This window comes from Lissotriton helveticus, chromosome 8, assembly GCF_964261635.1.
Source record: "Lissotriton helveticus chromosome 8, aLisHel1.1, whole genome shotgun sequence".
NCBI lineage: Eukaryota > Metazoa > Chordata > Amphibia > Caudata > Salamandridae > Lissotriton > Lissotriton helveticus.
In genome coordinates this window covers 51,934,578-51,958,536 of record NC_136069.1, presented here as the reverse complement: position 1 = coordinate 51,958,536, position 23,959 = coordinate 51,934,578, and the positions used below count along the sequence as shown (strand labels likewise).

At 43.6% G+C, this 23,959-nt stretch overlaps 9 non-coding genes across 9 annotated transcripts; all 9 read right to left on the bottom strand.

The window, feature by feature from the left end:
* Window positions 1-6,125: 6,125 nt before the first annotated feature.
* Window positions 6,126-6,198, bottom strand: TRNAF-GAA (transfer RNA phenylalanine (anticodon GAA)). The gene has a single exon. It is a non-coding gene; the product is annotated as a tRNA-Phe (tRNA).
* A 509-nt stretch (window positions 6,199-6,707) lies between these two features.
* Window positions 6,708-6,780, bottom strand: TRNAF-GAA (transfer RNA phenylalanine (anticodon GAA)). Its single transcript has one exon. It is a non-coding gene; the product is annotated as a tRNA-Phe (tRNA).
* A 1,092-nt stretch (window positions 6,781-7,872) lies between these two features.
* On the bottom strand, window positions 7,873-7,945 carry TRNAF-GAA (transfer RNA phenylalanine (anticodon GAA)). Its single transcript has one exon. It is a non-coding gene; the product is annotated as a tRNA-Phe (tRNA).
* A 12,065-nt stretch (window positions 7,946-20,010) lies between these two features.
* On the bottom strand, window positions 20,011-20,083 carry TRNAF-GAA (transfer RNA phenylalanine (anticodon GAA)). The gene has a single exon. It is a non-coding gene; the product is annotated as a tRNA-Phe (tRNA).
* A 510-nt stretch (window positions 20,084-20,593) lies between these two features.
* Window positions 20,594-20,666, bottom strand: TRNAF-GAA (transfer RNA phenylalanine (anticodon GAA)). The gene has a single exon. It is a non-coding gene; the product is annotated as a tRNA-Phe (tRNA).
* A 510-nt stretch (window positions 20,667-21,176) lies between these two features.
* TRNAF-GAA (transfer RNA phenylalanine (anticodon GAA)) lies at window positions 21,177-21,249 on the bottom strand. Its single transcript has one exon. It is a non-coding gene; the product is annotated as a tRNA-Phe (tRNA).
* A 1,092-nt stretch (window positions 21,250-22,341) lies between these two features.
* On the bottom strand, window positions 22,342-22,414 carry TRNAF-GAA (transfer RNA phenylalanine (anticodon GAA)). Its single transcript has one exon. It is a non-coding gene; the product is annotated as a tRNA-Phe (tRNA).
* Window positions 22,415-22,924: 510 nt separating this feature from the next.
* On the bottom strand, window positions 22,925-22,997 carry TRNAF-GAA (transfer RNA phenylalanine (anticodon GAA)). Its single transcript has one exon. It is a non-coding gene; the product is annotated as a tRNA-Phe (tRNA).
* Window positions 22,998-23,506: 509 nt separating this feature from the next.
* On the bottom strand, window positions 23,507-23,579 carry TRNAF-GAA (transfer RNA phenylalanine (anticodon GAA)). Its single transcript has one exon. It is a non-coding gene; the product is annotated as a tRNA-Phe (tRNA).
* Between the last annotated feature and the right edge of the window lie 380 nt (window positions 23,580-23,959).

The following is a 23,959-nucleotide window of genomic DNA, read 5'->3' as shown; positions in this document are numbered from 1 at the left end:
TGATCTGCCGCCGGCGCCGGGGATCGAACCGTGATCACCAGATGGGGATATCCCAAAAATCTGGCATGGATACGGCCCGCCAGGACAGGTTTGGGCACCCCTGTGTTAGAGATATATTTTAAGGAGTCCTGTATCATTCAGCAGTTAACTTGTGCAATGGGTAAATAGCGTTTTTGGGATCCGGGTTAGGTAACGTTTTTTTAACTCTGAATGGACTAGCACTATATTACCCAGACGTATGTGGCCTGAGAAGGTAAGCAATGTGTTGTAACTTGTAACATGGGTTCACCCAAACCCTCTCCCTGTTTTCCCCCCCCTCCTCCATGTAGAATGTTGGTATCTCCCTAAGTGACAGCCGGGCGCTCGCTGTGGAATGTTGACACAGAGACCTGAGCCATTAATGGTGACAAGCTGACGGCAGTCTGTGATGTTTTACTAGCAAATAAAGAACTCAGTTTTACTATCTGTGTCGTTAATTACTACATTTTCCTGGCGACGAGGAGGAGGAAACTGAGCCAGGGACAGTGACTGCCGTTTCCCTGGACCTGTGAAATGCTTGTCAACCTCATCAAATTTGATGAAGCCTGTGATCGTATCTACAAAGGAAAGTGACTGCGCGACAGAAGGACGTGGGAGCAGAGAATATAATCAAGTAAGGCGTCTCTGCAGCGCTGTGTCAGCATAGCACGGTTCCTGTGATCAATGCTTTAGTTGCCTGGCTTATCTCGGGTGTCTTATCGGGCATCGTATGACTGAGTGTGACGTGGTCACGAGCGCTAAAGCGAAGAGAAACTGCTGGGTTCAGGATTTGTTTCTGCATTCGGGTGCCAAACCGGGCATCGACGTCCCAGTGAAATTGAAGGACTCTGTGCTGGCTTAGTGTAGCAGCGTTGAACCTACGGCGCGCATTTAGGGTGAGGGCGGTGACACGATCGACAAAGCTAAGGCGGTCTGGTCAGTTTCAGAGGGGAACTACGCTCGCTCACAGATCGGAGTGAATGTTTCCCCTCATGGTATCAGCCCTCAGCGTGTCCTACAAAAAAAGAAAGGGAAAACGCTTCTGCGCGGCGCTGAAGCGGTAAACAAGCTGAGAGTCCTGACTGACTGCGCGCTTGCCAGCTGGCTCAAGTCGAGCAGCGCACTCACCGCGGGTCCTCCTGATAACGGAGCAGACTCGTTTCTGGGAGCACACACAGAAACTCGGGGGGCTAGTCGAACAGACTGCTCGGATTGCCGTTTCTTAGAGGGGCGAGCACAGGAAGCCACAGTCCAGCCGACAGATATATTTCCTCACAGGAACCAAGCTGAGGGAAGCCAAGAGAAAGCAGCAATTCAATTGGAGAGTGAAAGCAGACTGGTAGAGGCAGAAAGCGGACTGTACGCCCCTGGGTGCTATGTGAATGTTTCGCTTTTGTTATGAAATTGTGTCTCACACTAAGGAGAAAAAGGGGAAGTGTTTAATATTGCATGGTGATTCACCTCAGTAGTAAATGCAGAAGAGTTAAGCTTACCATAGTATTGTGGGCGGCAGTTCTGCCAGAATATTCATTTACCAATTAAGGGTGAAGTTTTATGGCCATGGCAGGAGCTGGAATGAGCCAACCACCCCCCTTCCTCAATGAGTTAGGTGAACCAGTTATTCCCTGGAGAAGGTGGGAAGGAATATTTAAATCATACCTAATAGCAATTGGTGGAAGCAACTACACTAACATACGCAAACAACACATATTGCTACATAATCTAGGTACACATGGAAGGAAAATATATGAGGACATTACTGGAAGATTGATTGAAGATGAGGAAGAGGTGGTGGAAGAAGGGGTCAATGTATATGAAAGCACCCTGAGAGAATTAGCAGCTCATTTTAAGGAAAAAATAAACGTAGTGATGGAAAGGCATAAGTTCTTTAAGAGAGTTCAGAAGAGGGAGGAGAAGGTGAGCAATTATATAGCAGCGTTGAGAGGGTTGTCAGCCACTTGCGAGTTTGGTCAGCTCACGGACTCTTTAATAAGAGACCAACTCGTGAGGTGCACTAATGACACAAAGATACAAGAGGAATTACTTACTAAAAACCCCAATCTGGAAGAGGCAATTAACATAGCCAAGGGCCTAGAACACACAGCGCGCTGCATGAGAGAAATGAAGGTTTCAGAGGGCTCAACCAGAGAGAGGGCTGAAGGAAAATCTAGTACAGAGAGCGAAACAGTGTGCAAAGTAGGTGAAAAGGGTAAAGAGCTTATTCGCAGCAAACCTAGTTCGTCAGTGTGCTACAAATGTGGAAGTCCCAACCACTTAGCCAATAACTGGAAATGTCCGGCTAGGAATGTACAGTGCCGTAAGTGCAACCGGTGGGGCCATTTTTCTAAAGTGTGTAAGGCCCCGGGGAAGGCGGTACATGTTATTGAGGAAACGCACCAGGAAGAGGAAAGGGAAAAGTCTTATGTTTTTCAAGTGGGGGATGAGGACAATAATGATGATGTGTATCCAAAATGTGATGTTCTACTTGATGGGGTCAAGTTTTGTATGTTTGCAGATTCGTGCTCCCCATATACCTTGGTAGATAAGAAAGTGTTTGAGGACAAGTTTGCCAATCGCCCTGTAGAATTGCTACCTCCTGATATCAGTCCCAAAGGTTACAACGAAGGGAAGATTCCGCTAGAGGGCATGGCAATCATGAGAATTTCCTTTAAGGATAGGCACACGGTGGGGAAGGTATATGTTTCCACTAGAGGCTCGACCTTATTGAGCTGGAGACATCAGAAACAGTTGGGGATTACACTTGATCCAAACAATAGAGAGCAGGTGTTGTTAATTGAACCAGAAGGAATATCAGAGGACCTCACCAATGAGTTCAGAGAAGTGTTCAGCGATAGATTGGGTGTATTCAAGAACTACATGCACAAGATAGTGTTGAAGGAGGGGGCGGTGCCAGTAGTGCACAAGACCAGGTCCATACCTTTACGCATGAGGGAGCCCCTCCAGCAAGAACTCAAGAGATTAGTCAGTGAAGGGGTCATCACAGAAATCGAGAGTTCTGCATGGTTAGCACCGATTGTTATCATGGCCAAAGATAAAGGGAACAGCATAAGACTCTGTGTAGACCTAAGAGACTTGAATGCCAACATCCTGGTGGACAGATTTCCTCTTCCCAGGATAGGGGAGATGCTGAGCACCATAAAAGGGGCCAAGTATTTCAGTGTGCTGGATCTTTCATCGGCCTATTATCAAATCAAACTCCATCCTGACTCCCAAATCCTTACTGCATTCACCACCCCGTTTGGAAACTTCAAGTTCCTGAGAATGCCATTCGGATTGGCATCAGCTGCAGCTGCCTTCCAAAGGGTTATGCAACATGCATTGAAAGACTGCAGGAACACCGTCTGTTTTCAAGACGACATACTCATCTATGGACGTGGGCAAGAAGAACACAACGAAATGGCTAGAAGAGTTTTGGAAAAATTGAAAGAAGTAGGCTTCACCACAAAACCTTCCAAATGCAAACTGGGAGTAAGCTCAGTAGACTACCTGGGACATACTTTATCCGAGGACGGCATCAAGCCAAAACTTGACTTAGTGAGGGCAGTGGAGGAAGCCCCAACTCCCAAGAGCAAGGAGGACATATTGTCGTTTCTAGGCCTGGCAGAGTATATGGCCAAATTCATCAGGGACTTTGCGATGGTTTCACAGCCTTTGAGAGACCTCATAAAGAAGGACAGCGTGTTTGAGTGGGGCAAGGAACAAGAGATGTCCATGAAGAGTATCAAGAAAGCCATCATCGAAGCTCCGTATATAGGGAAGTTTGATCCCAATGGGGTAACCATCATCTCCACAGACGCGAGCAACAGAGGCATAGGGGCGACTCTGGCGCAGAAAGAAGGTAGCAAGATAAACGTGATAGCCTTCGCATCTAGAACACTCACCTTGTCAGAGAAGAATTACTCAACCATTGAGAAGGAGGCTCTAGCAGTGTATTGGGCTATACGCCACTACAAATTTTTCATTTGGGGTACCACGTTTGAAGTACAGACGGACCACAAACCGTTGGTTGCCCTGTTCACAAAAAAGGACATGGAAAGCATGACACCTAGGATAGCTAAATGGGCCGTAGGCTTACAGGCCTATAACTTCTCCGTTTCATACATTCCAGGGCAACAAAACAGAGTTGCAGACTTCTTGTCGAGAGCACCCACCGAAGGAGTTGAAGAGGAAGAGGAGAGGAATAGTTCTATCCTGGAGGTGCGATTGGCGGCGGTAGAAAAAGAGTCCTGGGAAACACAAATGGTACGAGATGAAGATTTGAAGAAGGTGAGGAGGTATATCCTGGCAGGATGGCCAAAGAAATGCAAGGATGTGGAGAAAGAGATCCAGCCATATTGGAATGTGAGAGAGGAGCTATCAGTGGAAGGGGATCTCGTTCTGAAATCAGGAAAATTAGTCCCACCAGAAGCCATGAGGAACCAAGTAGTGGAACTGGCCCACGAAGGACATCTAGGGAGAAGCCTGTGCAAGGCCCGACTTCGTGCAGACTACTGGTTTCCGACTATGGACAGAGAGATGGAGGATAAGGTGCGTGATTGTTACGCATGCGCATTGAGCGATAAAACCAAAATCACAAGAAGAGCACCACTGGCACCAGTGGAAGTTCCAGAAGTGCCGTGGAGCAAGTTAGGATTTGACATTGCAGGTCCCATCCATGGAAGAGGTCCACAAGACTGTTATTTATTGGTCCTAGTGGACTACTTCTCGAGCTGGATAACCTGCAAATCAGTACACAGCGTGAGCACAAAAGTGATAGTTGAGTTCCTAAAAGAGGCGTTCACCCAGGAAGGCATACCCTCAACTTTGGTCACCGACAACGGCGTCCAACTGGTGTCAGAAGAAATGAAGGATTTCCTTAGAGATTGCTCAGTGAATCACATTCGTACGCCACTGTATTGTCCCAAGGCCAATGGAAAGGTGGAGAGGGTCAACCGGATGTTGAAGGAATGCGTACAGTTGGCCAACCGTGCAGGAGAGAACATGGAGGAAGCCATAAGGGACATGCTGTGGGCGTACCACACCACGCCCAAGTCCACCACCGGAAGCACGCCTTTTGAGTTATTGAGAGGAAGAAAAGCAGGCACCAAACTCTCTCCAGGATGGATGGGGAGAAAACAGGCAACGGAAATCGAGCATGGAGAAGTCAAGAGAAAGATAGAAGCCAGCCAACGTAAATACAAGGAGTGGTATGACAAAAAGTGGGGAGTAAAGGAGAGAAAATTTCAGGAAGGTCAAGGAGTCTATGTAAAGAAACCGGAGAGACTATGGAGAGGGGGCGACAAGTTCTATGTCTCCAAGACCATTCACAGGCCTAACAGAAATTCAGTGGTCCTGGAAGATGGGAGGTTATGGAGCCACGATCGAGTGGTTCCGGCAGAAAGGAGAGAACAAGGGACAGGAATAGGAAGGGCAGGAAGTAACGAAGCAGGAGAAAACATAAGGCAAGACAGAAGGAGTGATAGGCTCAGAACATCTCCCCAATGGCACAGGCAGTACATAATGAGATAGACACACATGCAGGCTCTGACCTGCATCCGCTGTTTGTATTGTTTCCTCAGTGTTTTTCAAATTTCCCTTAAGGGGGATGATGTGTTGTAACTTGTAACATGGGTTCACCCAAACCCTCTCCCTGTTTTCCCCCCCCTCCTCCATGTAGAATGTTGGTATCTCCCTAAGTGACAGCCGGGCGCTCGCTGTGGAATGTTGACACAGAGACCTGAGCCATTAATGGTGACAAGCTGACGGCAGTCTGTGATGTTTTACTAGCAAATAAAGAACTCAGTTTTACTATCTGTGTCACTAATTACTACACAATGTCATCTGACTACTGACATATGTGTTCAAGGGGAAGTTGAAGGTAATGCAGACAAGAGTTTACATTACAAAAAAGCATGAAATGGGAAACATTCATAGTCTAACCTGAAGGCAAGAAATGTGGAAGCAAGTTTAGAAGGAGGACACAAAGCAAAGTCTATGTTAAATTGCTTGTGTTGTATATCAGTTAGAAAAAATTTGATGAATAGTGAAAAAAGTACTACAGCTGATTCCAAGACCTATTTTGTTAGAATCAAAGAACCTCTCAACTGTGCCGAAACCCGGGATTGAACCAGGGACCTTTAGATCTTCAGTCTAACGCTCTCCCAACTGAGCTATTTCGGCCTGCTGCTAGCTGTGGTTTTCATACTTTGATTTGAACCATTCAACAAACTAGATGCATGACCTGGATGTTTACCCTTATATGTTAGAGATATGTTTTAAGGAGTCCTGTATCATTCAGCAGTTAACTTGTGCAATGGGTAAATAGAGTTTTGGGATCCGGGTTAGGTAGCGTTTTTTTAACTCTGAATGGACTAGCACTATATTACCCAGACGTATGTGGCCTGAGTAGGTAAGCAACGTCATCTGACTACTGACATCTGTGTTCAAGGGGAAGTTGAAGGTAAGGCAGACAAGAGTTTACATTACAAAAAAGCATGAAATGGGAAACATTCATAGTCTAACCTGAAGGCAAGAAATGTGGAAGCAAGTTTAGAAGGAGGACACAAAGCAAAGTCTATGTTAAATTGCTTGTGCTGTATATCAGTTGGAAAAAATTTGATGAATAAAGAAAAAAGTACTGCAGCAGATTCCAAGACCTCTTTTGTCAGAAGCAAGCAACCTCTCAACTGTGCCGAAACCCGGGATTGAACCAGGGACCTTCAGATCTTCAGTCTAACGCTCTCCCAACTGAGCTATTTCGGCCTGCTGCTAGCTGAGGTCTTCATACTTTGATTTGAACCATTCAACAAACTAGATGCATGACCTGGATATTTACCCTCATATGTTAGAGATATGTTTTAAGGAGTCCTGTATCATTCAGCAGTTAACTTGTGCAATGGGTAAATAGCGTTTTTGGGATCCGGGTTAGGTAGCGTTTTTTTAACTCTGAATGGACTAGCACTATATTACCCAGACGTATGTGGCCTGAGTAGGTAAGCAACGTCATCTGACCACTGACATCTGTGTTCAAGGGGAAGTTGAAGGTAATGCAGACAAGAGTTTACATTACAAAAAAGCCTGAAATGGGAAACATTCATAGTCTAACCTGAAGGCAAGAAATGTGGAAGCAAGTTTAGAAGGAGGACACAAATCAAAGTCTATGTTAAATTGCTTGTGTTGTATATCAGTTGGAAAGAATTTGATGAATAGAGAAAAAAGTACTACAGCTGATTCCAAGACCTATTTTGTTCGAAGAAAGGAACCTCTCAACTGTGCCGAAACCCGGGATTGAACCAGGGACCTTTAGATCTTCAGTCTAAGTTCTCCCAACTGAGCTATTTCGGCCAGCTGCTAGCTGTGGTCTTCATACTTTGATTTGAACCATTCAACAAACAAGATGCATGACCTGGATATTTACCCTTATATGTTAGAGATATGTTTTAAGGAGTCCTGTATCATTCAGCAGTTAACTTGTGCAATGGGTAAATAGCGTTTTTGGGATCCGGGTTAGATAGCGTTTTTTTAACTCTGAATGGACTAGCACTATATTACCCAGACGTATTTGGCCTGAGTAGGTAAGCAATGTCATCTGACTACTGACATCTGTGTTCAAGGGGAAGTTGAAGGTAAGGCAGACAAGAGGTTACTTTACAAAAAAGCATGAAATGGGAAACATTCATAGTCTAACCTGAAGGCAAGAAATGTGGAAGCAAGTTTAGAATGAGGACAGAAAGCAAAGTCTATGTTAAATTACTTGTGTTGTATATCAGTTGGAAAAAATTTGATGAATAGAGAAAAAAGTACTGCAGCAGATTCCAAGACCTCTTTTGCCAGAAGCAAGGAACCTCTCAACTGTGCCGAAACCCGGGATTGAACCGGGGACCTTCAGATCTTCAGTCTAACGCTCTCCCAACTGAGCTATTTCGGCCTGCTGCTATCTGTGGTCTTCATACTTTGATTTGAACCATTCAACAAACTAGATGCATGACCTGGATATTTACCCTTATATGTTAGAGATATGTTTTAAGGAGTCCTGTATCATTCAGCAGTTAACTTGTGCAATGGGTAAATAGCGTTTTTGGGATCCGGGTTAGGTAGCGTTTTTTTAACTCTGAATGGACTAGCACTATATTACCCAGACGTATGTGGCCTGAGTAGGTAAGCAACGTCATCTGACCACTGACATCTGTGTTCAAGGGGAAGTTGAAGGTAATGCAGACAAGAGTTTACATTACAAAAAAGCATGAAATGGGAAACATTCATAGTCTAACCTGAAGGCAAGAAATGTGGAAGCAAGTTTAGAAGGAGGACACAAAGCAAAGTCTATGTTAAATTGCTTGTGTTGTATATCAGTTAGAAAAAATTTGATGAATAGTGAAAAAAGTACTACAGCTGATTCCAAGACCTATTTTGTTAGAAGCAAAGAACCTCTCAACTGTGCCGAAACCCGGGATTGAACCAGGTGATGAGTTCAGGCCTCAGCAAGGCCCAAAGGTACCGAAAGGGTTCGCCCTTCTGTGTACAAAGTCCTTAGACTTACAAATGAAGTTGGCAAGGAAACTGGAAATACAAAAACATAGTTTAATAAACCTTTAAAGGTGGTGATACAACCTCCACAACACTTCTACAGTATTGTACAGCGTAGCACACTGAATACAAGCACATGGCCCCTTTTATACACAGTGGAAGGGGTTCAGCTTACAGCTTAGACAGAGGTTGCAACCACGTAAGGACATTTCCAAATATATCAGTGGGTGGAGCTAACAGTATTTCTAGAACATGGGAGGGCTATGCTAATAAGGAACAACTGTTACTTCTGCTGAGCATGCGCTACACTCTCAAGAAGGACTAATAATAACTGTTGCTAGGTAGAATCCACAGTGTAACTGGCAGAGAGGTAGGACAATCAGAACATTGAGCACATGGCAATGTAGGGCATGAAAATGGTGGACTCGAAATACAAAATGAAATCCCTATACTAGATATTTGGACTGATGCATTATGGCTTCAGCTAATGCTTAATAATACCGTTGTTTTATTTACAACAGACGACCCTTTCAGCGTTAGCTGAAGCCATTCCATTTCATAGGGTAGTCATCAAACTCATCTTGAATATCAATGCTCATAATGTTAGAAATCTCTTTAGTTAGACTCTTTTGATAAGCAGCTTCGGAAACAGCTTTCTTATTGGGTATACAAGAGGTAATGCAAAGGGAACATATCATAGGACCACATTGAATACACATACAGCAAGAAAAAAGAATTACTACTATTATACAAAGGTCAGTGAGGATCTTCCAACCCCATGTAGTAAATAAGGTCCAAAACCAACTAGAGAAGGTCCATGTACCATTATCAACATGTATGTCAGCAGCTATTTTATGCAGTTTATTTATGGCATTATAAACAGAAGGCGAGTTGTCTGGGATGAAGACACAACAGCTACTTCCAATAAGTCTACAAGCTCCTCCTTTTTCTGCTAATATGACATCTAACACCATTCTGTTTTGCAGGGCAACAATTCTAGTAATTTGCAACTCTTCAGTTACGTTTCCTAGTGCTGCAGCAGTTTGGTTGGTCACTGCCTCTACAACTCTAGTTAATCTTCTTATCTTTCTACTGTTTAGGGCAGCTCCAACAAAAAAGAATAACCCTAGGTTAAAATCTACATATTGCTGCAAACTAGTGTCGGTCTGGTCCACATCATCGATAGATAAAGTACGTTTGTATCTATTCACAGTGGCATTATTCAACAATTTCAAGTCTTTATGATAAGTGGCAGGTGCTAAAAACACTGGTGGTAATAAAAACGATACATAGCATACTCCTGACCAGCCAGCTGGTAATCGATAATATCCTCTATTACCGCATACAAAATATGTATTATGGGATGCTAAAAATGTGCTATTATTCAGACCATCTATATTTAAGACTTTAATACAATCACTAACACCTACAGGGATGTTCCCAACACTTTGTACGCATAAGTCCGCTTGTGCTTGTGTAACTGAGATCACAAATTTTTCACTTTCGACAGTGTCTCTAGTGTTCGTAAAAATGTAGGGAGTAGACTCATTGTCTGGTCGATATTCTTCCCACTCCCATATTGTTCCATTGGCTTGTGGATAGCCTTCTTTATTCTGGTGACATTCTTTGTTTAGTCTAAAAAGTAATCTTCCAACAGCAGGCTTTCTTGTGGCAAATAGAAGAGTATACCAGGCACGACAAGAACCATTATGAGAGAAAGGGAGAGGTATAAACGGTGTTCCCCCCTTCTTCTGGTGCGCTGGCATCATACCACATATCCAGCAATTTGTTTCATTTGTAGCAGTGTGGGTATGATGTAGCATCTGAATGAAGGTGTTATTTACAAAGGACAAGCGGTGTTTTGATTCCTGATAGGGGAGCGTATAAAAGAAATGCTCCTCTGGCACCGGTGTAGAAACCACATATAGATCACGGGCAGGAATTACATCCTCAACAAACCACGTGATAATGGCAACAACTGCCACACTAGCAATAAATCCGAAGGCGCAGATCACTTTCTTTCTCTCCATGTTGAACAAATGTCTCGCAAATCTTCCTGAAACTAAAAAAAAAGGCTGTCAGAACTCTTCCCCCAAGGCGGCTGTTGTTTTCTTCACCAACGGGCCAAGACGGGTGTCACTACTCTAATGCAAGGCTGATCCCCCCCCCTTGCCTCATCGGCTCTCCGTTGCACCAACCAAGAGGCCGTTCTGACAGCAGTCTAAACAGCAGAAAACTTCTTCCTGGGTCGAAGGTTGTATTTTCTTACTCCAGAAGTCGTCGGGTCCGGGAAGAACTCCTCTTGCTCATCAGGTACCACAGCAGGGCCTTTCTCTGTAGTCAGGATTTCTCGATGGTCAGTCAACACGGCAGGCTCCACCAATCCGGGTTGCACTCTGCGACAATGAAGGGAGTGAATCCAGTTCTTCCGGTTGGTCACTCGGACGGCCGTTCTTGTTGCGAGCAGAACCTGCTCGGGACCGCACCATCGGGGCTCCAGGCCACTCGTCCTCTCGAACGCCTTGATGAGGACGAAGTCACCGGGTCGGAGACTATGACCCTCACCTGTGGACCGGTCAGGGAGTGCTTCTCGAACCTGTTGATGAATAGAAACCAAGTTATCAGTTAATTGTGCCAGATAGTCATTCATCAATACACAAGGTACATCATATACGGAACTTGGTTTGGGCACTCCCCAAATATTCATGGGACGACCAAACACCACCTCATACGGTGTAAGGCCGGTTCGGGAGTGTGGTACTGATCTTATTGACAACAATGCCAAAGGCAAAGCGTCGGGCCAAGTCAGAGAAGTGGAAGCCTGGATCTTTGCTAGTTTAAGCTTCAGTGTTCCATTGTAGCGTTCCACCAAGCCAGCCGACTGTGGATGGAACACTGCATGAAACTTCTGTTTTATCCCCAGACCTCTCAGAACGTACTTGATAACGTCTGCTATAAAATGAGGCCCGTTATCACTCCATAATAGTCTACAAACACCATACCTAGGGAAGAACTCCTTAAGTAGCACCTTTGCTGTAGTCATTGCAGTATTGTCCTTAGTAGGGTAGGCTTCAATCCATTTACTGAAAGCACACACCACTACCAAGACGTACTTTAGATTATTACAGCGTTCAAGTTGGATATAGTCCATTTGCAGGACTTCAAAAGGTGCAGTAGGTATTTTAAATCCTCCTGCTGGAGTCCGTGTTCCTTTCCCTGGGTTGTATTTAAGACAGATCATACAGGTCTGTACCACTCTCTTGGCCGTGCTAGCAATCTCTGGATGCTCCCAAACTTGCGCAAGCAATTTCACAATCGCTGAAGCTCCAACATGTGCTAGCCCATGTGCCATTTGAACCATAGGTTGGACAAAAGCTGTGGGCAACTTCCACCTATCCATTTGTTTGTTGCGCCAACAACCTTCATCATCCAGTTCTCCATTTTCAGACCATTGCTCTCGTTCTTTATCAGAAGCAACTCTCTGTATTTCCCTCACTTCTTTCCTAGCATCATGCCATCGTTCTGCTTGTGACTTCACAACATACATTGAAGTGGAGTCAGGTCTCATTGCAGTTTCTCGTGCTACTTGGTCAGCGAAAGCATTTCCTTGCCCTACTTTGTCAATAACTTTCTTATGTGCACTGCATTTCACTATAGCTATCTTCTTAGGAAATGTCAGGGCAGTCAAAAGATTGTGCACCAATTCTCCATACATAATTTGTGTTCCGTGTGATGTCAGAAAACCTCTTTCCTTCCAGAGCAGGCCAAAGTCGTGCGCTACTCCGAAAGCATAGCGGCTATCTGTATAAATATTCACACACAACTCTGCACTAAGCTCACATGCTCGTGTCAATGCTATCAACTCCGCTGCCTGGGCTGATTTCTGTGGAATGCGTGCTGTTTCCACGATAGTATACAAAGTAGTGATGGCATATGCTGCCGAAGTCGTACCATCCGGTAGCTTCAGGCAGGAGCCATCCACCCATAATTCTCCATCTACATCTGAGAAAGGCGTATCCTGGAGATCGATACGACCCTTTGTCTGTTCCTCAGTCACAAAAATACAATCATGTGCTTCTTGTGCCTCAGGCTGAGTCGTCAGGAATGGTAACAATGTTGCTGGATTTAACGTAGCACATCTCCTCAATGTGATATGGGGAGCCAGCAACGTTAGTTCATATCCGGTCAGACGGGCACTTGTTAAATGCTGCGTCTTTGTTTGATTCAAAATGGCGTCAACAGCATGGGGAACCAACACTAACAGCTTGTGAGATAACACTATTCCCTCACTCTGACGTATTGACACAGCTGTCGCTGCGACCGAACGAAAACACCCCGGCAATGCCCGAGCGACAGGATCGAGCAATGCCGAGAAATATGCACACGGACGCTGCCTGTCCCCGTGCATCTGTACTAACACAGATGACGCACATCCATCTCTCTCATGTACATATAATGTGAAAAGTTTCGTGTAATCAGGAGTGCCTAACACTGGTGCTGAACAAAGGGCCTGACGTAACTGTTGGAAAGCGTTTTCACATTCATCTGTCCAAGGAAGGGGAATTGGAGTGTCTTTTGTCAATAGCGCTAACAGTGGTTTGACTATATGTGAAAACCCCAGTATCCACTGCCTACAAAAGGACGTAAGACCCAAAAATGCTCGAACATCTTTCTGTGTAGAAGGTGTTGGTGTGTCCAGGATGGCTTGGATACGATCTGATGTAAGTGCACGCCCCTCCTTAGACAAAAGGTGGCCTAGGTAGGTCACCTTAGGTCTACAGAATTGCAATTTCTTCATAGATACCTTATGATTGTGAGAAGCCAAAAAGGAAAGCAAGGACAACGTACAAGTCTCACATTGCTCAGGGGTGTCAGCAGCCAACAAAATGTCATCGACATATTGAATAAGCACTACCCCCTCAAGCAAGACAAAGGAATCCAACTGTCTTTTCAACGCCTGACTGTAGATACTAGGGCTCTCAGTATAGCCCTGTGGAATTCTACAAAATCTATACGATCGATTATTCAAAGTGAAGCCGAAAAGGTAACGGCTATCAGGGTGAATAGGGATCGAAAAGAAGGCGTTCTTCAGGTCGACAACCGAGAATGTTGTCGCTGTTGGTGGAACTAAGGTAAGGAGTGTCGTGATGTCAGAAACAACAGGGTATTGGGGCACCACTATCTTGTTCACCTCCCGCAAATCAATAATAAATCGATATACCCTAGTATCAGTGTCTTTCTTCAAGATTGGTAAAATAGGACTGTTACAAACATTGTATGGGACTTCTTCCACCACCCCCACTCGGATGAGATCCTGCACAATCTGTATGAGCGCCTCCTCACCCTCCTGTGAAATCCTATATTGAGGCAGGCGTGGTAACACAGCTCCCTCCTTCACACTAATGTGAACCGGAGGAATGACCATCTGTCCCACATCAGTGTCTGAAGTAGCCCACAACGTGTGAGGTAAAGAGGCTAATGCAGCACTTTCAGCGACCATACACACTCTCTCTTTTGCAGGGTAATTGTCATTTAAAATCACGCGTACTCCTTCAGGGGAGCAGCGGATTGTGGCTCTAAAATGTTTCAGCATGTCTAGACCCACAATGTTGTCAGGCGTGTTTGAGGAAAGCAAGAATGGACATGGTGCTGTAAATTTGTCGACATGAAATGCAAGGGGTTGGGATAATGGGCTAAGAGAAGGTGTTCCATCGAACCCTACAGATGTGATCGTTAAGCCAGACAGGGGAGCCCTTGGAACCAATTGTTTAGACAAAGCGCTACGAGTAGCCCCTGTATCAACCAAAAACTGATCAGTAGAACCCAAAACATGTGCTGTAACATAAGGACCCCTCTGATCTACTGGTACTTCAACTGATTCCTCCCCCCATCCTACGCAATCCTATGCATATTGGGAATCATGACTTTCGGGGTGCACATAGTCAGACATCTGATACTGATTTCGTCTATCAAAGGTATTAGACCCTCCTTGTTGTTGCTCCCTAGATTCGAATCTAGCCCTATCATTTAGGTTACCTCGTGGGCCAGAAAAACCCCCACGATTTCTCCCAAAACCTCTACCCCGTCCCATAGCCCTGTGTTCTCGCGCTAAAGGACACTCATTGGCCCAGTGGCCTCGTTGCTTACAATATGCACATTGATCTTTAGCCAAGTCTGTGCGGTTATATGTAGAATCATAAAAACCCCGACCACCTCTATTATTTCCTCTCTGGGGTGGTAAATACACTTGTGCTAACATAACTTTTGTTTTCAAAGCCTTAGATTTCTTATCTTCATTACTTTTTGCTTCTAGTTCCTGACGCTCGTAATACTGAGCCATTGTCAGGAGGGATGCCGGAGTCGAAGTCGTCCAGGAGCTTTCACTCGCTTTCAACCGAGCTGCTACTCCTGGTAATAAATTCGAAACATATTTGTCTACAAACAGATGTCGACCCGTGTCATCCGTCAGAGACTGACCACTAAAATCATGAAAAGTTTCTTCAAATCGCGTAAAGAAGTCAGAAACTGATTCATCTGTCTTTTGCTTGCAAGATGCTAACATAGTCCAGTCAATCTTTTTAGGGGGAATAATCGTCTTTAATTTAATCAAAATAGCAGCAGGGAGGTCTAGAATGAGCTGGGGTGGTTTCTGCGCAGGTTTCCTAGCTCTGTCCTCCTCCTCAATGTCTTCCCATTTAGCTTTAAACGTCACTAAATCATCAATTTTCCGTACTGATCTCCACATGTCAGGGGGTAATATAAGACCAAAGAATAAATCAACGTCAGCTAATGTCATAGTACAAGAATTCAAAGCCCCCTCAACTTCCTCATAAAAGGCAGCAGGATTTTTCCGTGGGTCAGGTAACGCTTTCTTTAAGGCCATAACATCCGCTCTATTCCAAGGAGTATATACCCAATTATAGATAAAATACCCTCGGGCATCAGCTGAATCTTTATCTGAACTAGTACCCGCTCCTTTAGGAGGAACATACAAAGGCGCTGCCTCTCGCATAGGTTTAACATGCACAATATCGACCTTATCTGAAGAAAAGATAGGTGATTGTTTCCCGTCGCCACTCAAACCCGTCTCTTTGTCGTCCACCGTCTTTTGTCGCTTTTCTTCTCGTAACCGAGACGCCTCATCCCGCAATACGAATAACCGTCGAACTGCATCAGCTGCCTGGGAAGGAGAAAAGAGACCTTTACGCAATTCTTTCTTATCTTGTATTATGTCATCAGGTTCAAGAACAGGAGAATATTTTCGAAAAGCCCCGACTACTTCATCAGAAAAGGTTTCAAGAAAATAAATTTTTTCCCTGTCCGGCCATTTTTCAAGAGACAACAATATTTCAGCAAGAGGAATTGTACCCTTAAGAATACGATAAGAAATTTGTCGGAGCTCCGCCATACGATCAGATGTTAGCTTAGACCGCGTGTCTACCTTATCTTTAAATGATCCAGAATCCTCATCTTCCCCTTTCGGAGCAGACGGGCCAGCATACGGAGGCGGAGAACGATCTAGTAATGAAAAATCATCATCAGAATTATTAAGGACAGGATAAAGAGGCCGACGAATGGGATATTGGCCAGATATCTGCAATCTACGTTCCTTTTCCCGTTTTTCTTCCGCGTCTTTTTGTTCACGTTGTCTCATTTCTTGCGCCTTCTCACGCACATTCTTCTTCTGCTCTTTCTCAATCAGCGCATGTTCACGTTTCTCACGCTCACGTACTTCTTTCACCCACATTCGCACACTCTCAAACATATCTTGTCTCGCTCGGCGCTTACACAGGCACTGTTCCACATACTCAATTTTGCGCACATCAAACGAACCATACAAAGGCCATCTCAACTCAGGATCCTTCTTGGTATACTTCCTCCACAATGTGCTGTACATTATAGGGGAAAGACCAAACTTAATGTACATATCCCTATTCGGCGTCCCTTCTGGGGGAGCCGGCTGCGATTCTTCAAGACTTAACCGGTTTCCACAGCAGCACCACTTACGTAGTGCGCTAAAAGTAGACATGCTAGAAATAGTGCGAAATACGCAATATTATACAGAAAAATGGCACTTAATCGTTGCGCCGCTCACAACCATATGTTGGAGAAAAATCTCCACATTGCCTACCTATATGTGTTGCAACGCATATATACCCATATTCATAATCATAATATGATCGATCATCCAAACATCTCCATATCCATATCCATATCCATAAGCCACAGCAAGCGTATCCTAAAACTGCCTTGCTAATCACTGGCTACCATAAACACTCACAGTAATTACCATACATTGGTCCTTACCAAGCACGAGCGTCCAGATTCCACTTGCCAAGTTCCACAATTTGCTCAAACAGCTTATCCACAGCAAACCGACAGAAGAGGTCTCAGTCGAAGACCGGCGCCACCCAGATGGTCAGATCGGAAGGAAGGAAGAAATACCTCAGGATGCCAGGACTAAAGACGCCGCTGGCAGTGATCACTTCCCCGGCAGAGTTCCACTCCTTCGTCACGACCAGTCCTTCGAGCCTCCGAGTCGCCGATGAGCCCCACGTGACGGGCGCCAATTGATGAGTTCAGGCCTCAGCAAGGCCCAAAGGTACCGAAAGGGTTCGCCCTTCTGTGTACAAAGTCCTTAGACTTACAAATGAAGTTGGCAAGGAAACTGGAAATACAAAAACATAGTTTAATAAACCTTTAAAGGTGGTGATACAACCTCCACAACACTTCTACAGTATTGTACAGAGTAGCACACTGAATACAAGCACATGGCCCCTTTTATACACAGTGGAAGGGGTTCAGCTTACAGCTTAGACAGAGGTTGCAACCACGTAAGGACATTTCCAAATATATCAGTGGGTGGAGCTAACAGTATTTCTAGAACATGGGAGGGCTATGCTAATAAGGAACAACTGTTACTTCTGCTGAGCATGCGCTACACTCTCAAGAAGGACTAATAATAACTGTTGCTAGGTAGAATCCACAGTGTAACTGGCAGAGAGGTAGGACAATCAGAACATTGAGCACATGGCAATGTAGGGCATGAAAATGGTGGACTCGAAATACAAAATGAAATCCCTATACTAGATATTTGGACTGATGCATTATGGCTTCAGCTAATGCTTAATAATACCGTTGTTTTATTTACAACACAGGGACCTTTAGATCTTCAGTCTAACGCTCTCCCAACTGAGCTATTTCGGCCTGCTGCTAGCTGTGGTCTTCATACTTTGATTTGAACCATTCAACAAACTAGATGCATGACCTGGATGTTTACCCTTATATGTTAGAGATATGTTTTAAGGAGTCCTGTATCATTCAGCAGTTAACTTGTGCAATGGGTAAATAGAGTTTTGGGATCCGGGTTAGGTAGCGTTTTTTTAACTCTGAATGGACTAGCACTATATTACCCAGACGTATGTGGCCTGAGTAGGTAAGCAACGTCATCTGAACACTGACATCTGTGTTCAAGGGGAAGTTGAAGGTAAGGCAGACAAGAGTTTACATTACAAAAAAGCATGAAATGGGAAACATTCATAGTCTAACCTGAAGGCAAAGAAATGTGGAAGCAAGTTTAGAAGGAGGACACAAAGCAAAGTCTATGTTAAATTGCTTGTGTTGTATATCAGTTGGAAAAAATTTGATGAATAGAGAAAAAAGTACTGCAGCAGATTCCAAGACCTCTTTTGTCAGAAGCAAGCAACCTCTCAACTGTGCCGAAACCCGGGATTGAACCAGGGACCTTCAGATCTTCAGTCTAACGCTCTCCCATCTGAGCTATTTCGGCCTGCTGCTAGCTGAGGTCTTCATACTTTGATTTGAACCATTCAACAAACTAGATGCATGGCCTGGATATTTACCCTTATATGTTAGAGATATGTTTTAAGGAGTCCTGTATCATTCAGCAGTTAACTTGTGCAATGGGTAAATAGCGTTTTTGGGATCCGGGTTAGGTAGCGTTTTTTTAACTCTGAATGGACTAGCACTATATTACCCAGACGTATGTGGCCTGAGTAGGTAAGCAACGTCATCTGATCACTGACATCTGTGTTCAAGGGGAAGTTGAAGGTAATGCAGACAAGAGTTTACATTACAAAAAAGCCTGAAATGGGAAACATTCATAGTCTAACCTGAAGGCAAGAAATGTGGAAGCAAGTTTAGAAGGAGGACACAAATCAAAGTCTATGTTAAATTGCTTGTGTTGTATATCAGTTGGAAAGAATTTGATGAATAGAGAAAAAAGTACCACAGCTGATTCCAAGACCTATTTTGTTAGAAGAAAGGAACCTCTCAACTGTGCCGAAACCCGGGATTGAACCAGGGACCTTTATATCTTCAGTCTAACGCTCTCCCAACTGAGCTATTTCGGCCTGCTGCTAGCTGTGGTCTTCATACTTTCATTTGAACCATTCAACAAACTAGATGCATGACCTGGATATTTACACTTATATGTTAGAGATATGTTTTAAGGAGTCCTGTATCATTCAGCAGTTAACTTGTGCAATGGGTAAATAGCGTTTTTGGGATCCGGGTTAGGTAACGTTTTTTTAACTCTGAATGGACTAGCACTATATTACCCAGACGTATGTGGCCTGAGAAGGTAAGCAATGTCATCTGACTACTGACATCTGTGTTCAAGGGGAAGTTGAAGGTAATGCAGACAAGAGTTTACATTACAAAAAAGCATGAAATGGGAAACATTCATAGTCTAACCTGAAGGCAAGAAATGTGGAAGCAAGTTTAGAAGGAGGACACAAAGCAAAGTCTATGTTAAATTGCTTGTGTTGTATATCAGTTAGAAAAAATTTGATGAATAGTGAAAAAAGTACTACAGCTGATTCCAAGACCTATTTTGTTAGAAGCAAAGAACCTCTCAACTGTGCCGAAACCCGGGATTGAACCAGGGACCTTTAGATCTTCAGTCTAACGATCTCCCAACTGAGCTATTTCGGCCTGCTGCTAGCTGTGGTCTTCATACTTTGATTTGAACCATTCAACAAACTAGATGCATGACCTGGATGTTTACCCTTATATGTTAGGGATATGTTTTAAGGAGTCCTGTATCATTCAGCAGTTAACTTGTGCAATGGGTAAATAGCGTTTTTGGGATCCGGGTTAGGTAGCGTTTTTTTAACTCTGAATGGACTAGCACTATATTACCCAGAAGTATGTGGCCTGAGTAGGTAAGCAACGTCATCTGATCACTGACATCTGTGTTCAAGGGGAAGTTGAAGGTAAGGCAGACAAGAGTTTACATTACAAAAAAGCATGAAATGGGAAACATTCATAGTCTAACCTGAAGGCAAGAAATGTGGAAGGAAGTTTAGAAGGAGGACACAAAGCAAAGTCTATGTTAAATTGCTTGTGTTGTATATCAGTTGGAAAAAATTTGATGAATAGAGAAAAAAGTACTGCAGCAGATTCCAAGACCTCTTTTGTCAGAAGCAAGCCACCTCTCAACTGTGCCGAAACCCGGGATTGAACCAGGGACCTTCAGATCTTCAGTCTAACGCTCTCCCAACTGAGCTATTTCGGCCTGCTGCTAGCTGAGGTCTTCATACTTTGATTTGAACCATTCAACAAACTAGATGCATGACCTGGATATTTACCCTTATATGTTAGAGATATGTTTTAAGGAGTCCTGTATCATTCAGCAGTTAACTTGTGCAATGGGTAAATAGCGTTTTTGGGATCCGGGTTAGGTAGCGTTTTTTTAACTCTGAATGGACTAGCACTATATTACCCAGACGTATGTGGCCTGAGTAGGTAAGCAACGTCATCTGACCACTGACATCTGTGTTCAAGGGGAAGTTGAAGGTAATGCAGACAAGAGTTTACATTACAAAAAAGCCTGAAATGGGAAATATTCATAGTCTAACCTGAAGGCAAGAAATGTGGAAGCAAGTTTAGAAGGAGGACACAAATCAAAGTCTATGTTAAATTGCTTGTGTTGTATATCAGTTGGAAAGAATTTGATGAATAGAGAAAAAAGTACTACAGCTGATTCCAAGACCTATTTTGTTAGAAGAAAGGAACCTCTCAACTGTGCCGAAACCCAGGATTGAACCAGGGACCTTTAGATCTTCAGTCTAACGCTCTCCCAACTGAGCTATTTCGGCCTGCTGCTAGCTGCGGTCTTCATACTTTGATTTGAACCATTCAACAAACAAGATGCATGACCTGGATATTTACCCTTATATGTTAGAGATATGTTTTAAGGAGTCCTGTATCATTCAGCAGTTAACTTGTGCAATGGGTAAATAGCGTTTTTGGGATCCGGGTTAGATAGCGTTTTTTTAACTCTGAATGGACTAGCACTATATTACCCAGACGTATGTGGCCTGAGAAGGTAAGCAATGTCATCTGACTACTGACATCTGTGTTCAAGGGGAAGTTGAAGGTAATGCAGACAAGAGTTTACATTACAAAAAAGCATGAAATGGGAAACATTCATAGTCTGACCTGAAGGCAAGAAATGTGGAAGCAAGTTTAGAAGGAGGACACAAAGCAAAGTCTATGTTAAATTGCTTGTGTTGTATATCAGTTAGAAAAAATTTGATGAATAGTGAAAAAAGTACTACAGCTGATTCCAAGACCTATTTTGTTAGAAGCAAAGAACCTCTCAACTGTGCTGAAACCCGGGATTGAACCAGGGACCTTTAGATCTTCAGTCTAACGCTCTCCCAACTGAGCTATTTCGGCCTGCTGCTAGCTGTGGTCTTCATACTTTGATTTGAACCATTCAACAAACTAGATGCATGACCTGGATGTTTACCCTTATATGTTAGGGATATGTTTTAAGGAGTCCTGTATCATTCAGCAGTTAACTTGTGCAATGGGTAAATAGAGTTTTGGGATCCGGGTTAGGTAGCGTTTTTTTAACTCTGAATGGACTAGCACTATATTACCCAGACGTATGTGGCCTGAGTAGGTAAGCAACGTCATCTGACTACTGACATCTGTGTTCAAGGGGAAGTTGAAGGTAAGGCAGACAAGAGTTTACATTACAAAAAAGCATGAAATGGGAAACATTCATAGTCTAACCTGAAGGCAAGAAATGTGGAAGCAAGTTTAGAAGGAGGACACAAAGCAAAGTCTATGTTAAATTGCTTGTGTTGTATATCAGTTGGAAAAAATTTGATGAATAGAGAAAAAAGTACTGCAGCAGATTCCAAGACCTCTTTTGTCAGAAGCAAGCAACCTCTCAACTGTGCCGAAACCCGGGATTGAAACAGGGACCTTCAGATCTTCAGTCTAACGCTCTCCCAACTGAGCTATTTCGGCCTGCTGCTAGCTGAGGTCTTCATACTTTGATTTGAACCATTCAACAAACTAGATGCATGACCTGGATATTTACCCTTATATGTTAGAGATATGTTTTAAGGAGTCCTGTATCATTCAGCAGTTAACTTGTGCAATGGGTAAATAGCGTTTTTGGGATCCGGGTTAGGTAGCGTTTTTTTAACTCTGAATGGACTAGCACTATATTACCCAGACGTATGTGGCCTGAGTAGGTAAGCAACGTCATCTGACCACTGACATCTGTGTTCAAGGGGAAGTTGAAGGTAATGCAGACAAGAGTTTACATTACAAAAAAGCCTGAAATGGGAAATATTCATAGTCTAACCTGAAGGCAAGAAATGTGGAAGCAAGTTTAGAAGGAGGACACAAATCAAAGTCTATGTTAAATTGCTTGTGTTGTATATCAGTTGGAAAGAATTTGATGAATAGAGAAAAAAGTACTACAGCTGATTCCAAGACCTATTTTGTTAGAAGAAAGGAACCTCTCAACTGTGCCGAAACCCGGGATTGAACCAGGGACCTTTAGATCTTCAGTCTAACGCTCTCCCAACTGAGCTATTTCGGCCTGCTGCTAGCTGTGGTCTTCATACTTTGATTTGAACCATTCAACAAACAAGATGCATGACCTGGATATTTACCCTTATATGTTAGAGATATGTTTTAAGGAGTCCTGTATCATTCAGCAGTTAACTTGTGCAATGGGTAAATAGCGTTTTTGGGATCCGGGTTAGATAGTGTTTTTTTAACTCTGAATGGACTAGCACTATATTACCCAGACGTATGTGGCCTGAGAAGGTAAGCAATGTCATCTGACTACTGACATCTGTGTTCAAGGGGAAGTTGAAGGTAATGCAGACAAGAGTTTACATTACAAAAAAGCATGAAATGGGAAACATTCATAGTCTAACCTGAAGGCAAGAAATGTGGAAGCAAGTTTAGAAGGAGGACACAAAGCAAAGTCTATGTTAAATTGCTTGTGTTGTATATCAGTTAGAAAAAATTTGATGAATAGTGAAAAAAGTACTACAGCTGATTCCAAGACCTATTTTGTTAGAAGCAAAGAACCTCTCAACTGTGCCGAAACCCGGGATTGAACCAGGGACCTTTAGATCTTCAGTCTAACGCTCTCCCAACTGAGCTATTTCGGCCTGCTGCTAGCTGTGGTCTTCATACTTTGATTTGAACCATTCAACAAACTAGATGCATGACCTGGATGTTTACCCTTATATGTTAGGGATATGTTTTAAGGAGTCCTGTATCATTCAGCAGTTAACTTGTGCAATGGGTAAATAGAGTTTTGGGATCCGGGTTAGGTAGCGTTTTTTTAACTCTGAATGGACTAGCACTATATTACCCAGACGTATGTGGCCTGAGTAGGTAAGCAACGTCATCTGACTACTGACATCTGTGTTCAAGGGGAAGTTGAAGGTAAGGCAGACAAGAGTTTACATTACAAAAAAGCATGAAATGGGAAACATTCATAGTCTAACCTGAAGGCAAGAAATGTGGAAGCAAGTTTAGAAGGAGGACACAAAGCAAAGTCTATGTTAAATTGCTTGTGTTGTATATCAGTTGGAAAAAATTTGATGAATACAGAAAAAAGTACTGCAGCAGATTCCAAGACCTCTTTTGTCAGAAGCAAGCAACCTCTCAACTGTGCCGAAACCCGGGATTGAACCAGGGACCTTCAGATCTTCAGTCTAACGCTCTCCCAACTGAGCTATTTCGGCCTGCTGCTAGCTGAGGTCTTCATACTTTGATTTGAACCATTCAACAAACTAGATGCATGACCTGGATATTTACCCTTATATGTTAGAGATATGTTTTAAGGAGTCCTGTATCATTCAGCAGTTAACTTGTGCAATGGGTAAATAGCGTTTTTGGGATCCGGGTTAGGTAGCATTTTTTTAACTCTGAATGGACTAGCACTATATTACCCAGACGTATGTGGCCTGTGTGGAAAAATACAAACTGGGGGGGCACTACCAACCAGAATATAAGATCCTTAATTATTGCCCGGCGATGTCGCCTCTTGAACCCACAAAGAAGTTAAACCATTGAAGAGGCAGGCGCTGGAGACTGGAAGGCAGGAAACAAGGTTTTTATTCGC